At 39.6% G+C, this 18,170-nt stretch overlaps 1 long non-coding RNA gene across 1 annotated transcript; it reads right to left on the bottom strand.

The window, feature by feature from the left end:
* Positions 1 to 6,613: 6,613 nt before the first annotated feature.
* LOC127144014 (uncharacterized) lies at positions 6,614 to 8,334 on the bottom strand. Its single transcript, XR_007815526.1, has 3 exons — positions 8,243 to 8,334; positions 8,090 to 8,158; positions 6,614 to 6,790 (listed from the first exon to the last, which is right to left on the bottom strand). It is a non-coding gene; the product is annotated as an uncharacterized LOC127144014 (long non-coding RNA).
* Between the last annotated feature and the right edge of the window lie 9,836 nt (positions 8,335 to 18,170).

Genomic DNA, 18,170 nt, shown 5'->3' with positions numbered 1-18,170 from the left:
AGTCATAAAATCCGGTGTAAATAAATGCAAAGAAATCTAGCAAATGTAATTATGAAAGATAGTTAAAGTAACATGTAGAAATACGAGTTAAGTTTAAAATCCCTAAGCGGGCCCTATCTACAAAAATAACCAAAGTAAACATGCAGAAAGCCGAAACATGAATTTAACTGTAAAGTAAAACATGTGCGGAAGCAGGAAAACCCCTATGGCTCGCCACGGTCACTTCACGTCGCTCGCCAGCTTGCCCTTGCCCTTGCCTCGTCCTCTACCTGAAAACATAAAACGAAGAGAATGAGTATAAAAATACTCAGTAAGGGACCCACTACTAGTCCCACTAGGTGCCTGTTAACATTCCTATCGAGTCCTGAAACTAGTACCCAATCTCTGGCACGCTCCCGAACACGTGCAACATGCGCCCCGTGGGGACTTAACTCTGGTCTTCGGTGTCCAGGGGACACTTAGGACCGTCGGGATGCGAGGACCCCGTCGAGTCGCTCGAGTCATATCTATAGTCATGCTGGACTGGCGCCCCGTCGAGCCTAACAGTCCTAAATAGGTGGTGATCCCGAAGGACACCCATGCAGGTACGACTCAGATAGGAGAAGTTAACAGATACCCCAATCTCAGCATACATATGCATACGTCATCAAATTATCATCAGAAAATAACCACCATCTCATCCCCCACTACAGCTATCATCAAACAGTCACTAATAGTTCTCATTATACAGTCACATACGTCGTAAGTCCATCAGTCTTATCATACAGTCACATACATCATAAGTCCATCAGTCTTATCATACAGTCACATACATCGTAAGTCCATCAGTCTTCCCATACAGTCACATATGGTTCGAGGGTTCTCATTACCATAATATTATGCCAAAGTATGGCCATGTCATTCGTCAGATCATGATAAAATATTATCATACATCGTAAGCCCAACCATCATCGTATGTCACTGAAGGAACATGCAACATCAAATTCTCACATGGGGCTAGTAGTAGAAATCTCTTACCTCGAGATGTTGCTAGATGAGTTCCTACTGAGGAAGTCCTAAGCTGCAGCAGCTATTTGGTCCAATTTGCTTCTTGAGGAAAGTAATTAAATTAATTAAATTTCCAAATTAACTCATTTAATTACTGGGCAGGCTAGGGAATTTGGAAATTACCAAAAATTTAGGTGGAAGGAGCCAAAACAGGCTTGGCGGCTCGGCTGGAAGAAGGCAGGACCGGCTCGGCTTGGTGCAGACGCGGCTCGGCTTGCTACAGGGAGGGGACGCGGCTCGGCTACGCGGAACACACGGCGCGGCGCGCTTGCACGCGGGAGAGTCAGGCACGTGTGGCACGGGCGCGGGTTCGGTTCCGGGTTCGGGCGCGCGGGCGGTTCCAGGTTCGAGCGCGCGGGCGGTTCCGGGTTCGGGTTCGTTCGTCGGCTGGAGGCGGGCGCGTTCGCGGCTTCGATACGGCTCGGGTGTAGGCGCGTTCGCGGCTCGGATTTGCAGACGCGTTCGCGGCTCGGATGCAGACGACGATGGCTGGCGACGCGGCTTCGACGTGGAGATGGATCTCGGCTTCGCGACGCGTTCGGCGCAGAGGTGGATTCGGCTTCGGGACGCGACGGGTTTCGGCTGACCTGCCTCAGATCGAAGCGGCGCGGCTCCTTCGGCTGGCGGACGCGGTACGACGCGGCTTCTACGATGGCTGGCTTGCGGCGGCGTGCGACGGCGGCGGCGGCGGTGGAGATTGGCGGCGGCGGCTAGGGTTTCCCCTTCTCTCCCTCTTCTCTTTTCTTTTCCTTTTCTTTTCCTTTTCTTTTTCCTTTTCTTTTCCTTTTATAAAATAATTTCCCTTCTTTTCTCTTCTTTGTTAAATTCCAAATTTCACCCTTCTCTCTCAAATTTCTCCAATATCTTCACCAAATTCCTCCTTTCCCTCAACTTCCAAATACCAATTAAATCTTTAATTACCAAGTATCATTAAAGTTGAAATTTGCTTAATATTTTAAAAGGGGAAAATTCACATCTTGATGACATAAGTTTCATTATTTAATTATACACAAATAAATGAATAAAATAAAAATAAATAATCGAATTTAAAAAAAAATGAACAACATGAGATCATTGGGGTGTTACAAACTTCCCCCCTTAGAAAGCTTTCGTCCTCGAAAGCTCTAATCCTCGAACATTTCTGGGTACTGGGCCTTTATGTCCTCTTCTCTCTCCCACGTGGCCTCTTCAACTCCATGGTTCTGCCAGAGGACTTTGACTAGTGGAATATCTCGACTACGAAGCTTCTTGACCTCTCTTGCCAAGATCTCGACAGGCTGCTCCTCGTAGCTCAAGTTCTTACTGACCTGTAGGGGCTCGAAGTCCACGATGTGCGTCGGGTCTGCGACATACCTCCTCAACATGGAGACATGGAATACGTCATGCACTGCTGAGAGGGATGGGGGCAAGGCCAAACGATAAGCCACAGGGCCAATCCGTTCCAGTATCTCAAATGGCCCCACGAAACGTGGACTCAACTTCCCCTTCTTCTCGAACCTCAGAACGCCCTTCATCGGTGCTACCTTCAAAAAGACCATATCTCCCACTTCAAACTCGAGGTCCTTACGTCGTACATCAGCGTAACTCTTCTGTCTGCTCTGTGCGGTCAGCATACGAGCTCGGATCTTCTGTATGGCTGCATTGGTAGTCTGCACTAACTCGGGGCCTAGCATCCTCTGCTCTCCAACCTCGCCCCAGCAGACAGGGGATCTACAGCACTTGCCATACAGAGCCTCAAACGGAGCCATACCAATGGTAGCCTGGTAACTGTTATTATAGGCGAACTCCATTAGATGCAGGTGGGAGTCCCAACTTCCTGAAAACTCTAGCACACAGGCCCGCAGCATATCCTCCAAAATCTGGTTCAGTCTCTCTGTCTGACCATCAGTCTGAGGGTGGAATGCCGTGCTGAAGTCCAGCCTCGTACCTAATGCAAGTTGGAGCCCTTGCCAAAATTTCGAAGTGAAACGGGCATCCCTGTCTGAAACGATGGATACTGGTACTCCGTGCAGTCTTACTATTTCCGTCATGTATAACTGCCCCCACTTGCTGGCAGTGTACGTGGATTTCCCTGGCACGAAGTGGGCTGTCTTCGTGAGTCTGTCGACCACAACCCAGATCACCGTGTAGCCCTTCAAGGTCTTGGGCAGTCCCGTGATAAAGTCCATCGACACACTCTCCCACTTCCACCCTGGCACACTCAAGGGTTGCAACAACCCTGCTGGATGCTGCCTAGGTGCCTTCACCTGCTGGCACACCAAGCACCTACTGACGAACTCTGCTACATCCCTCTTCATGCCCCTCCACCAATAGACACTCCTTAAGTCCTGGTACATCTTCGTACTCCCAGGGTGCATGGTAAACGGGGAACTGTGAGCCTCAGTCAAAAGCTCTGTCTTAACTGCGCTGTCTTCCGGCACACACAGGCGTCCCTCAAACATAAGGCCATCATCAGAGGATATAGAGAACTCTTCACCTTGCTCCGTCTCTACCATACGACGTTTCTCTGCCAAGTAAGGATCACTCAGCTGAGCAGCAATGATCTTTTGCCTCAAGGTTGGCTGAACTGTCAACTGAGCCAACTGTGCGGCAACCTCACCTACTGAGACTGCAATCTCGGCTCTCTCCAAATCCCTGAGTAAGGGGGTCTGCTTCGTGACTAGCGCTGCTGAATGTGCAACCTTCCTACTCAGCGCGTCAGCCACTACATTTGCTTTACCTGGATGGTACAGGATCTCGCAGTCGTAGTCTTTCACCAACTCGAGCCACCTCCTCTGCCTCATGTTCAACTCCTTCTGAGTGAAGAAATACTTCAGGCTCTTGTGGTCGGTGTAAATCTGAATCTTCTCACCGTACAGATAGTGCCTCCATATCTTCAGTGCAAAGACTACAGCTGCCAACTCCAAGTCGTGGGTAGGGTAGTTCTGCTCATGATTCTTCAACTGGCGTGAGGCATACGCAACTACCTTACCTTGCTGCATCAGGACACATCCCAGTCCTTTCTTAGAGGCATCACTATAGATCACAAAACTTCCCGACCCATCAGGCACTGTCAGGACTGGTGCCGTCACTAGCTTCTGCTTAAGCTCTTGGAAACTACTCTCACATGCTGGGCTCCAGACAAAAGGGGTTCCCTTCCTGGTCAACTGGGTCAATGGGCTGGCTATGCGTGAGAAGTCTTCTACAAACCTCCTGTAGTATCCTGCCAGACCCAGAAAACTGCGAATCTCACTGACTGTAGACGGTCGAGGCCAGTTGGTCACCGCTTCGACCTTAGCTGGGTCCACCGAGACTCCCTCACTGGAAACCACGTGCCCTAAAAATGTCACCTTCTTTAACCAGAACTCACACTTGGAGAACTTGGCGTATAGCTTATGAGCTCGAAGGGTCTCCAAGACTTGGTGCAAGTGCTCTTCGTGTTCGGCCTCAGTCTTGGAATAGATCAAGATATCGTCAATGAAGACTATGACGAATTGGTCTAGAAAGTCCTTAAACACCCTGTTCATCAAATCCATGAACACTGCAGGGGCATTAGTTAAACCAAAGGACATCACTATGAATTCGTAGTGTCCGTACCTCGAACGAAAGGCCGTCTTGGGAATATCACCGTCCCTAATCCTCAACTGGTGATAGCCTGATCGCAGGTCGATCTTGGAAAAGACGGTGGCCCCCTGTAACTGGTCGAACAGGTCCTCGATTCTGGGTAAGGGGTAGCGGTTCTTAACTGTCACCTTGTTCAATTCTCGGTAGTCAATGCAAAGGCGCATCGACCCATCCTTCTTCTTCACGAACAACACTGGGGCTCCCCAAGGTGATACACTGGGCCGGATGAAGCCTTTGTCCAGCAACTCCTGTAACTGGACCTTCAACTCCTTTAGCTCAGCTGGAGCCATTCTGTAAGGAGCTTTAGAGATAGGGGCGGTGCCGGGCTCTAACTCAATGGCGAAGTCTACCTCCCTGGGAGGCGGAAGTCCTGGGAGTTCGTCGGGGAAAACGTCAGGGTACTCCCTTACTACTGGTTCGGAAGATAGGGAAACTTCTGGTTCTGCCATATCTACTACGTTCGCCAAGATACCCCAAGTACCCTGGCTAAGTAGCTTACTCGCCTTCATTGCTGAGATGACCTTGGGTATACCTACCATGCCTGCTCCTCTAAACTTAAACTTATCCCCGGAAGGAGGGTTAAAGACTACTTCCTTATTAAAACAGTCTATGGTTGCATGGTTAGTTGACAACCAATCCATGCCTAAAATTACATCGAAATCTTGCATATCTAGCACCAGTAAAGTTACGTTCAAGGTATGGTTTGCTATTTCTACCCAACATGCCCTTATTTTTTCCTTAGACAAAAGGACCTCTCCAGAAGGAGTAGAGACAGACAAGGCACTACCCAACGGTTCTACTTCTAAACCCGCATGCTTGACAAAAATAGAGGATATAAATGAATGCGATGACCCCGAGTCAAATAGTACCAAAGCATAATGCCCCAAGATTGGGAGCGTACCTGTCACCACCGTACTAGCTCGCTCGGCCTCCTGCCGGTTCGTGGCAAAGACTCTCCCCTGCTGGGGAGCAGAAGGCTGACGTGGCGTCGTCTCTAAGGGTTTCCGAGGACACGCATCAGCAGTGTGCCCCGGCTGCCTGCACCTGAAGCAGACTCCACTCCCAGCTAAACATTGTCCTCCATGGACCTTCCCACAGGTAGTACAAGTGGGTAGCTCTCTCAAAGTTCTCCCAGCTGCTGCCAGCTCCCGACGGTGTCTCTGGAAGACACCTCCTGACCTCGGAGTCTGCTGTGGTACTACGTCGGGCTGCGCCTCCGCCTTCCTCTTCTGTCCCGAGGCTGACCCTGTGCCGACAACCTTAGATTGACCAGCTCTCTCATGCAGGCTCAGATCCAGTGCTATGCGTAGAGCATCCGCATGAGTGGTTGGTCGAAGAGCTCGTACAAAACCCTGGAGGTCTAACCTGAGGCCATTAACAAATCTCTCAGTCCTGGCGGCCTCATCCCTTACCACATCAGGGGCAAAACGGGACAACAGGTCGAACTCGGCATCATACTGTTCCACGCTCAGTTTGCCTTGCTCCAAGTTTAGGAATTCTTGGAGCTTGGCGTGCTTCACGTTGGCAGAGAAGAACTTAGCATAAAAGCTCTCCCTGAATTGCTCCCATGTGATCTTGCTGGCATCTCCTCCCAGCGCCCTCTCAGCAGTCTCCCACCAGGCAGTCCCCCTATCCTCCAAACAGAAAGCTGCACACTGCACCTTCTGGTCTTCTGGGCACTTCATGTACCTGAAGATCGTCTCTATGGATGTCAACCACAGCTGGGCTCTAAAGGGGTTGTCCAAGGATCCGTCGAAAGTCTTCGGGTTGTACTTCCTAAAATCCCTCAAGTGCTTGGCCTCAGCTGACAGTTGTACTGGCACCGGCTGGGCTTCCACCGGGGCTGGAGGGATGACGGGCTGGTCCTGAACAGGGGCTGGAGGGACTACAGGCTGGTCCTGAACAGGGGCGGCCTGGTTCTGCTGAGCAGCGAGGAACGGCGCTAGAGTAGCTTGCAGCATGGCCTGGTAACGCTGCTCCATTGCGGCGAGATCCGCCTGAGTGACCGGTGCATTAGGGTTGACTGGTACGTCGGGGTTGACTGGCGGCGCGGCAGGTTGCTCCGCCGGTTGGCCACGACCGGCTCCTCTGCCTCCCCTGCCACCTCCTCGGCGTGCACCTCTACGTGGCGGCATTCTTCCTAAAATTCACCAACAAATTTTTCACCACTAGAACTCAATATTCTCACTCTAAGTCTAATCTAATCAGGCAACATTATAATCTTAATATTTGTAAAGCTTTAGGCATACCTGGCGAGTGACGAAGGACCGTATAGCCATAGGGTGAGGTAAAAATCAAAACAAAATGACTTACATCATAAGTCAGTCTACAGGACCTAAAACACTGCGCTCTGATACCAACTGTAACGACCCGACTCTTTATGCTGAATCGAAGTGGTTACTGAATCTAGGATCAGTGTTTAAGTCATAAAATCCGGTGTAAATAAATGCAAAGAAATCTAGCAAATGTAATTATGAAAGATAGTTAAAGTAACATGTAGAAATACGAGTTAAGTTTAAAATCCCTAAGCGGGCCCTATCTACAAAAATAACCAAAGTAAACATGCAGAAAGCCGAAACATGAATTTAACTGTAAAGTAAAACATGTGCGGAAGCAGGAAAACCCCTATGGCTCGCCACGGTCACTTCACGTCGCTCGCCAGCTTGCCCTTGCCCTTGCCTCGTCCTCTACCTGAAAACATAAAACGAAGAGAATGAGTATAAAAATACTCAGTAAGGGACCCACTACTAGTCCCACTAGGTGCCTGTTAACATTCCTATCGAGTCCTGAAACTAGTACCCAATCTCTGGCACGCTCCCGAACACGTGCAACATGCGCCCCGTGGGGACTTAACTCTGGTCTTCGGTGTCCAGGGGACACTTAGGACCGTCGGGATGCGAGGACCCCGTCGAGTCGCTCGAGTCATATCTATAGTCATGCTGGACTGGCGCCCCGTCGAGCCTAACAGTCCTAAATAGGTGGTGATCCCGAAGGACACCCATGCAGGTACGACTCAGATAGGAGAAGTTAACAGATACCCCAATCTCAGCATACATATGCATACGTCATCAAATTATCATCAGAAAATAACCACCATCTCATCCCCCACTACAGCTATCATCAAACAGTCACTAATAGTTCTCATTATACAGTCACATACGTCGTAAGTCCATCAGTCTTATCATACAGTCACATACATCATAAGTCCATCAGTCTTATCATACAGTCACATACATCGTAAGTCCATCAGTCTTCCCATACAGTCACATATGGTTCGAGGGTTCTCATTACCATAATATTATGCCAAAGTATGGCCATGTCATTCGTCAGATCATGATAAAATATTATCATACATCGTAAGCCCAACCATCATCGTATGTCACTGAAGGAACATGCAACATCAAATTCTCACATGGGGCTAGTAGTAGAAATCTCTTACCTCGAGATGTTGCTAGATGAGTTCCTACTGAGGAAGTCCTAAGCTGCAGCAGCTATTTGGTCCAATTTGCTTCTTGAGGAAAGTAATTAAATTAATTAAATTTCCAAATTAACTCATTTAATTACTGGGCAGGCTAGGGAATTTGGAAATTACCAAAAATTTAGGTGGAAGGAGCCAAAACAGGCTTGGCGGCTCGGCTGGAAGAAGGCAGGACCGGCTCGGCTTGGTGCAGACGCGGCTCGGCTTGCTACAGGGAGGGGACGCGGCTCGGCTACGCGGAACACACGGCGCGGCGCGCTTGCACGCGGGAGAGTCAGGCACGTGTGGCACGGGCGCGGGTTCGGTTCCGGGTTCGGGCGCGCGGGCGGTTCCAGGTTCGAGCGCGCGGGCGGTTCCGGGTTCGGGTTCGTTCGTCGGCTGGAGGCGGGCGCGTTCGCGGCTTCGATACGGCTCGGGTGTAGGCGCGTTCGCGGCTCGGATTTGCAGACGCGTTCGCGGCTCGGATGCAGACGACGATGGCTGGCGACGCGGCTTCGACGTGGAGATGGATCTCGGCTTCGCGACGCGTTCGGCGCAGAGGTGGATTCGGCTTCGGGACGCGACGGGTTTCGGCTGACCTGCCTCAGATCGAAGCGGCGCGGCTCCTTCGGCTGGCGGACGCGGTACGACGCGGCTTCTACGATGGCTGGCTTGCGGCGGCGTGCGACGGCGGCGGCGGCGGTGGAGATTGGCGGCGGCGGCTAGGGTTTCCCCTTCTCTCCCTCTTCTCTTTTCTTTTCCTTTTCTTTTCCTTTTCTTTTTCCTTTTCTTTTCCTTTTATAAAATAATTTCCCTTCTTTTCTCTTCTTTGTTAAATTCCAAATTTCACCCTTCTCTCTCAAATTTCTCCAATATCTTCACCAAATTCCTCCTTTCCCTCAACTTCCAAATACCAATTAAATCTTTAATTACCAAGTATCATTAAAGTTGAAATTTGCTTAATATTTTAAAAGGGGAAAATTCACATCTTGATGACATAAGTTTCATTATTTAATTATACACAAATAAATGAATAAAATAAAAATAAATAATCGAATTTAAAAAAAATGAACAACATGAGATCATTGGGGTGTTACAATGTAATTATTGTTTAAGTGTGTTGTTGATAAAAGAATGTTGTACATAAAGAAGTGTTGTTGATATTGAAGTATGTATGTAATTATTGTTGAAGTGTGTTGTTCATAAAAGAGTGTTGTAGATAAAGAAGTGTTGTTGATCTTCAAGTGTTGTTGATCTTGAAGTGTGTATGTAATTATTGTTTAAGTGTGTTGTTGATAAAAGAATGTTGTACATAAAGAAGTGTTGTTGATATTGAAGTGTTGTTGATCTTGAAGTATGTATGTAATTATTGTTGAAGTGTGTTGTTCATAAAAGAGTGTTGTAGATAAAGAAGTGTTGTTGATCTTCAAGTGTTGTTGATCTTGAAGTGTGTATGTAATTATTGCTTAAGTGTGTTGTTGATAAAAGAATGTTGTACATAAAGAAGTGTTGTTGATATTGAAGTGTTGTTGATCTTGAAGTATGTATGTAATTATTGTTGAAGTGTGTTGTTGATAAAAAAGTGTTGTAGATAAAGAAGTGTTGTTGATCTTGAAGTGTGTTGTTGATCTTCAAGTGTGTTCTTTTTGGTTTTGCTAGGTTGACAAAGGTTTTAACAAGGCAAAAGGGAATCCTATGGCATTCTATAAGGTATGTACTCAATCATGTTATGGTTGAATAGGCAAACATATTTGAAGTGTGTATGTGTTCTATGTTGTTGAAGTGTGTTGTTCATCATGAAGTGAATGTGATGTGTTTATGTGGGTGAATGTGTTGTCTTGTTTAATTATTTTGTTTCCTTTTCTTTTCTTATTAGGTTTTGCCACAATCCATTGGAGCAATGAAACCATGGATACGCCAATTAGTTGATGTATAGCCTTTTTTATAGGTTTGGTAGGAATTTTTTTTGTTTAAATGTAATTATTTAAAATAGTTTGTTCGTACCAAAAAATATTTGTACTAACAATTAAAGCAATATTAGTAAGTGTTTATTTCTATTAAAGCGTTCACCTTTTTTCCATTTGTTGTTGTATTGGTATGTAATGTTATGTGTAATGGCAGGGCGACAACAAATACATAATTCAATAAGAAATAGGGCTTTTGAAAAAAGGGACTAAAAAACACAACTATGACATTTAAATTGAAAAATAAAACTGTCATCGAAAAAGTTTTATTGACAGTTAATAAAAGTCATGGTAAGTAAAATGATGATAGTTAAAAAGTGTCATAAATGATAAATAATGACATTCAATATCAGTCATAGATTATTAACAATGACAGTTATCTTCCGTCATAAAATGTCAACTATGACAGTTATAATCTGTCTTAAAATATAAACAATGATAGTAATTAACTGTCATCGAATATATAATAGTGACAGTTATACTCTGTCATAAAATGTAAACTGTGATAGTTATTAACTGTCATCGTAGCTAAATAATGACAGTTATATTCAGTCATTAAAAAAATCTTTCGTGACAGGTATTATGTGTCATTGAAACAACATCGTGACAGTTTATACAACTGTCATAAAATACTTTCCATGACTGCCGCATCAATGACTGCAAAAAACTGTCACGAAAACCTTCAATGACAGCATTTAACTGTCATTGTAGGCCCTTTTTCTACTAGTGCTTGCTAATTTGAATGGTTATCGAACACTTAAATTTTTTTCAAAATTACTTATTTTTTAAATTGACACTTGAAAATATGTTCCAATTAAACACATCCTAAAATGATGCCTTAATTGATTTACGTATGTGTCTAATTGTTAAAGATTGTTGCTGATCTGTAATTGTTCTGTAATTGATTGTCGAGTAACAATGAATTGTGTCATCAGTATGTCTTTAGATGACTTCTTTTTTCAAAAGTCATATATTTCCTAAGCCAAATTTAAGATTATAGAGAAATCGATGGTATTTTTTTTAGCATAATGCAAATGATTTATATGAAACCCTGCCATGTCTAATTGATTGATCATAAGTAATTGAACTTTAGAGAACTTGACTTGAGTTTCTTTGTGATTAATTTTGAACAGAAAAAGTTAAGGTATCCTTTGATAACTATTTTAATTTCTTTTCTTTCCTTTCTTTCTTTCTTTCTTTCTTTCTTTCATTCTTTCTTTCTTTTTTAAGTTTTAAAATTTTGTTCATTAAAAATAAAAACCCTATAAGTTTCGTAATTGATTTAAAAACAAAAACCTTATTTTTTTTTTTTTTCATTTTCTATTTTTCTATTTTTTTTCATTTTCTATTTTCTTTCTTAATAATAAAAAACAATTTTTATTTTAAAAACAATTTTTTTATTTTTATAATAAAAACAATTTTTTTATTTTAAAAACAAAAAGTGAATCAGTTACCAAACACATTTATCTTTTAAAAATTAAAAATCAAAATCCAAAACAAAAAATGAATAGATTATCAAACATACCCTAAATACTACAACTCTCGTTTGAGTCGCTAAATAATACAAATATCATTCGAGTCATGAGCAAGTTTGAAAATAAAACATACATATACATACGTATGAGGTGGTTTATACCGGTTTGTTTGTCCACTAGAGTATTTAAGTGTATTTAAAATGTTTTTAAATACTAAAAGACTTAGAGTGATGTTTGGATTATCTATAAAAAAAAATGTTTTTCAATAATACATTTTCTTTTAAACACACTTTTTAAAATGAGTTTAAAGTTTAAACACTCACATGTTTGGTTAGATCTTTTATAAGTTTTTATACACATAATTTTGTTTAAAGACTTATTTTCTCCAAATTTCATTATGAGTGCTTTCTTTCAAATGGTTTATTTTTCAATCTTACTTTTTTAAAATGCATTTTTAAAACTTACCAAATACCTCAATTTTTTTTAATTGATTTCTTTTCAAATTTAAACATTTTAAAATGTAATCCAAACACACCCTTGAAGGAGATTGAAAATTTTAAAGCAATTAGAATGTCATATCCTATGGACTTCTTATTGTTTTTTGTGTCTAATATTTACCAAATTCCTTTGTCATGTTTCAAAAGTCAGAGATATAGATAATTGAGATGAGGTAGCACTCACCTAAACTCATATAGTTCAAGATATAGGCACTCTTACACTTTTGGTTAAGGTATAGAGCTACAAAATTTAACCATGACAAAATAGTTTTTTTCTTCTTTTGTTTTTCACATCAAGTTTATAAACACTATTAAATTTTAGAAGTATTTTTTTTTTTACTATTTAATTTCTGCTTTTTATTTTCAAAAAGTAAACAAATATCGGAAAATAAAAATAAAAAAAAAGTAGATATTATTTTGCTTTAACAAAATGTAAAATCCTTTATATTGAAATTTTGAAAAGAAAAAAAAAAGCATATGAATTTCAACACCAACAAAAAAGAAGTAAAGTATGAAATGTTACTGAATGAGTCTAAGCTATGAAGACATTAATTCTTTTTTTTTTCTTTCTTCTTTTTCTAATTTCTTCCATACCATTTCATATATATGGTTAAAATGTGTACATATATGAGAAGACAGTCCTTTGTTTAATTTTTGTCTTTTTGTGTAAGAAAGCGGGAGGGGTTTTACGGGGAAACTGTTTTGAATATTCATTATTCGACTATTAGAATGAAATGACAGACCAAGGGGTTTTGCATAACAACACATGTTATTTAGAACCACTTAGTGCATGTACACATATTAAAAATTAAAAACAGAATTAATTCTCCATATTGCCTCTCTCCAATCTTGTTCTATTTTTATGGAAAAAGAATATCCAAACAAATTAAGCCTCTACTTCAAGTTTACTAACCATTCTCTCTTTCTATTCTTTTTGGAGATTATTAAGTTAGTGAAAGAATGTGCGAGCAAGTTGCTTTGCTTTCTTTATTGGGACTTTGACAGGTTAAAGACACATGCAATGACATACGAAAAAGACAAGAGATGATGTAGTCTTTTACTATCGTCCGTAAATGATTATACCGGTCACTGCTATCTATATTATTGAGTAGTACAGTGTCAGGATCGTGTCGATCCGTAGAGAAGCACACAGGTTGGTTTCTCAAAGTTAATTATTTAGTTAAAGTTTTATGGTGGAGTTTGGTGTGGTTTGAGATTCAAATGAATAAAGTACAAGAAAAATAACGATAAAATAGCAATCAATCAAAACATTCTTACTTAGAGGAATTGGATCAGCCCATGTAATTTTGATCATCAAATTATCAAAACATGACTTTAACTCCTTACCTATGCATTACCTAATTGACCAAAAAAGCTAACCAATGCTCCTAAATCCAAGCCAATTTTATTAGATTAGAAGCATCCTAATCAATTTAACTAACCGAATTATGCTTTAAGGATTGCTTAGGATAAATTTCTAATAGGAAAAGAATTATTAGAAATTTAATATGATTTTCCCTAGGTCAATAGGCCAATGCTCATTTTTGTTGACTACAAATCACAAATCTATCTTATCTACTGTTTCTTGGAGATTAACATACAATTATATGTCGCATATTATATGTTAATCTAAAGCATCAAATTGCACAGTCAAACATTGGTTGTCAATCAATAACAAAAAAAATGTAATTCATAATAATTAATAAATCAAGACCAAAATCTGTAGACATGAAATCTCAACCATATTATCAAAATACTCGAAAAAATAAAATGGGTTCCTCCAAAATTCTTAAAACTAGAAGGAACAAAGATCTTTCCTTTCCATAATGCTGGAAAAGATAGAGATCTACATTACTTTTACTTGATTAGAGAAAATGGATGAAAAAAACCTAAAATCTAATATTGCGGATGGATAGAGGACAAATAAACGAAGACAAAAAATGGTTATTTACCCAAAAGGGTCATCTAAATCAAAAGTTATGACTAAAAATCGAAACCGAAATTTTATAACAGCACCCTAGTGTCACGGTCACACTTTTGTAAGCATCTCGAGGCAATTGTGCGACACTTGTTCACCTCGAGAACAAGTAAGTCACCAAATCCAATTAGTTGATGGCACAATGGATGTATTTTTTAACCTCCACCCTCGTTCTTGAGAAAAAGTTTTAGAAAACATGTCACACCCGACCCAATACCAAAACACCTCTTCACTAGGCTCGAGATGTGGTGTGAAGTCGTCCGACATCGTTCTTCTTCTAATGATACATGTCGGCCCTCCTTAACCTGTAGCTCTTCTCTATCTCTTTTTAAAGCTTAGACATAAAAGTGTGGAAAAAAAGTCTCAAACTTTGGAAATGTAAAACTTCATCTAAGATCTTCAGGTTCATGCAACCAATGGATAACCAATACAAGTCTTATATAGACTACTAAGTTCAGAGTCTCAACCACTCTCGCAAATACAAAACTTACAAGACAGAACGCTAGGCACTAGTAACATCCTATCTCACTTTAACTATCATGAGATGGAATAATCTAGGCATCCTTGGAGGGCGTCATTTCTTATATAGTCTATGTGATAGAAACTCTATGCATCTACTAGATAACCTAATCACACGACCTCTGTGCATAGGACAATCTCTACGTAGGTGTAACGCCCCAAAAATTAAGATAATTTATTGGGCGTTATTTTGAATCCACTTAATGAGAATTATTTGATTTATGTGGGAATTGAAATTAATTAAATATTTGTTAGATGAATATTTAATTAATTAGAGGTTTTAGCATGTGCTGTTTGTTGAGATTTTGATTAGATGGTAAGTTAAGAGAATTAAGTAAAGTTGTGGATTTTTAGTGTTGTTGAAGTTGAATTTAATTAAATAATTATGGACGTTATTTAATTAAATTGTGGGGTGAAAAGTTTGTTGGAGATTTAATAATTATATGTATGTGTGGAAATATATATATAATTATTATGTTAAAGGAAAAGATAATTATATTTGTTGAAGTATAATTATTTAAAGAAAAGATAATTGTATTTTGGAGAAAGAATATTTATTAAAGGAGAAAAAGTAAAATAATTATATTTTGGGAAAATATAATTATTTGTAAAAAGATAAATAATAATTAATTATTGTAGAAGATAATTAATTATTTTGGAAAAAGATAAATGATAATTAATTATTGTAGAAGATAATTAATTATTTTGGAAGAAAAGTAAACAATAATTAATTATTGTGGAAGATAATTAATTATTCTGCAGAAAGATAAATCTTGATTATGGAGTGAAGTTGTTATGGTTGGTTTAAGATAATTCATGTTGGAAATTATAATTGATTTATTGGAAAAGATTTGATTGATTAAATTAATTGAGGACTTAAGTTATTTTGAGATTTTGGAGGGAAAAGTTAGTTTTGGTGGAATTGTAATTAATTAAGTATATATATATGGATATATATATTTAATTAATATTATGAAAAAGTGAAGTTAATTATATGATGAAATATAATTATATTTGTTTGGAAAAGAAGATAATCCATAAGGAGAGAGATGGTTGATTTGATTGGACGAAAAATATATATATTTATTTATAAGAGAGAATAATGGTTTAAATAAATATATATTTATTATAGATTTTGGTGAGAGAAAAATAATAATAAGAAAGAAGTATTATTATTCTTACTAATGGTTATAAATGCCTAAGATTAAAGCATTTATTTAGGAAAGATAATGGGAATAAAGATATATGTATATTTTTGGTATTATATATATATATATCCTAAAAGGAAAAGGAAAAGGAAAAGGAAATAATAATAATAATAATAATTATTGTTATTATTTGGGTCTATAAATAGCATTAGAATGCTTAAGATGGAAATAAAGGAAAAAGAAAAAGGTTCTTTATCTTCTTCTCTAAGATAACCCTCTGTTGTCGCCACCTCAGTTGAAGTTAAGATTGGTCTCTTTGAAAGCTTGAGGATTTAAAGTGATGAATTTTTCATCAAGGATAAGAGGATTTTCCAACCTCCATCTGATTAACCTTGGTAAGCCAATAAAATTAAATTAATATTTTATTAATTTAATTTTGGATCTATTTAGAGTTTTTGTAAAGGTTCAATTGGCTAAACTTTTTAAGATTTAAATCTTGGATTTTTCTCAATCAAGGTTGAATTGGTTTCAACCCTTTTTTTTTTAGAAAGTTATTTAATTTGGGAGAATTTTTGGATGTTAGCCAATTGCTAATTTCATTAATTAAGATACTAAGTTTTCCTTTTATGATTAGGATCAAGTTAATTGGAGAATTTTTACTGTCAACTAGGGAGTACCTTGTTTGGCTAAAAATCTCCAGGTAAGAGATTCTCCTACTAGACCTTCGAACTGAATTTAAGAGACCGCATGTAATTATGATTATGCATTGATGGTAGCTAAAATGCATAACTTGATGCTACTGATAATGACTGTCATTGTATTGATGTTGATGATGATGACTGAGATTATTATGTTGATGATTGATGATGATGACTGATGTTATGTTAATGACTGATAGATTTATGTTGATGATTGTTAATGCATGATATATTAATCACATGATTAAGGACGTTAAGATTAATACTCATGCCATGTTATGATGTTATGTTATGTTACATGCTATGGATAGGGTGTTTTGTTAACTTTGTCTATTAGAGTCGTACCTGCATGGGTGTCCTTCGGGATCACCACCTATTTAGGACTGTGTGGTCCAACGGGACGCCAGTCTAGCATGGATATAGATATGATTCGAGTGATTCGACGGGGTCCTCGCATCCCGATTGTCTTAGTGTTATCCCCGGGTTCACTACAGACCAGCATGTCCTAGGTGCTCCCCCGGGACACCGAAGACCAGATTTTCGTTCCTATGGGAGCGCATGTTGCACGTGTTCGGGAACGTGCCAGAGATTGGGTACCATTTACAGGACTCTAATGGGAAGTTAACAGACACCTAGCGGGACTAGTAGTAGGTCCCTTACTGAGTATATGTTTATACTCACTCTTTCTATGTTTAACATTTCAAGCGAAGGTAAAGGTAGAGGAAAGCTGGCGAGCGACAGAGAAGGATCCGTGACATGCCATATGAGGACTCAGTTTTGCTTCCGCGTTTATGTTTCAGTGTTTTAATATTCCGTTTTTAATGAAAATTTATTCTTCCCTCGTTTCAAAAAGTGTCTCTTGTCATTGTTTCTTTTTAGTAATGACCTCAGCTTAGTATAAAGAGTTGGGTCGTTACAGTAGGGTTGATATCAAATTAGAACATCTCAGTATAGACTAAAACGTATACATAAATCTCATGTTAAAACTTCAACTCACTTAAGCTAGCATGCTTATGTAAGACTCTTGCATTTAGCAAGTCTTAAATTTAACTTTGCTTAAATAACTTCTTTGCTCAAATACTTTCAAAACTTAGCACTCAAACACATTCTAATAAATATCATGTTTAAAGAAACATTCCTCAATTTGAATGCTTTAGAAATTCAGCTCAATCATGTTTTCTCATAAACTCATTTCAAAACTGAAAACTCATACTTCGTAAATAAATTCGAAAATCTAGCATATTCAAATGTTTAAATTCAAATCATACTTTAAAACGTAAATTCTTAAATCAAGCTTAGAAATTCATTTGCTACTTATTTTTTTGTCACTCACAATTTTTGGCTAGATTCTCAATCTATAGACTGGTCTTATCTCCTCTTCTCTTGGAACAACAAGAAAACTCAAGTTAAATTTTGGGTTTCAACTAAAGGAACATTTTTAACTTCTTTACCCTTCTCTTTTGATTCTTTGGTGGCCTTAGCTTGCTCAAGACCGAATCTACAAACTTGTCCTAGCTCAAAGCAAGCTCCTATATTTAGAGTTCAAGATCTAAAGTCCTAACTTATCAAATCTTACTCATAAGCTTAATAAACAAAGAAGAAGAAGCTCGAACTTGCTTGGATCAAAACCTTAAGCTTGAACTCTTCCTGCTTACGTCAAACTTTACAACTTCTCGAGTAGTTTCTTAAGAAAAACTCAAAACTGAAGCTTGATCGAACAACCTTCTCGTTTTCCTCTAACTCTCGCAAGCAAATCTCAACTTCTCTCAAACTTTTCTTCCTAC

The sequence above is a fragment of the Cucumis melo genome, chromosome 1 (assembly GCF_025177605.1).
Source record: "Cucumis melo cultivar AY chromosome 1, USDA_Cmelo_AY_1.0, whole genome shotgun sequence".
NCBI lineage: Eukaryota > Viridiplantae > Streptophyta > Magnoliopsida > Cucurbitales > Cucurbitaceae > Cucumis > Cucumis melo.
This window is presented reverse-complemented; position numbering and strand designations above follow the sequence as displayed.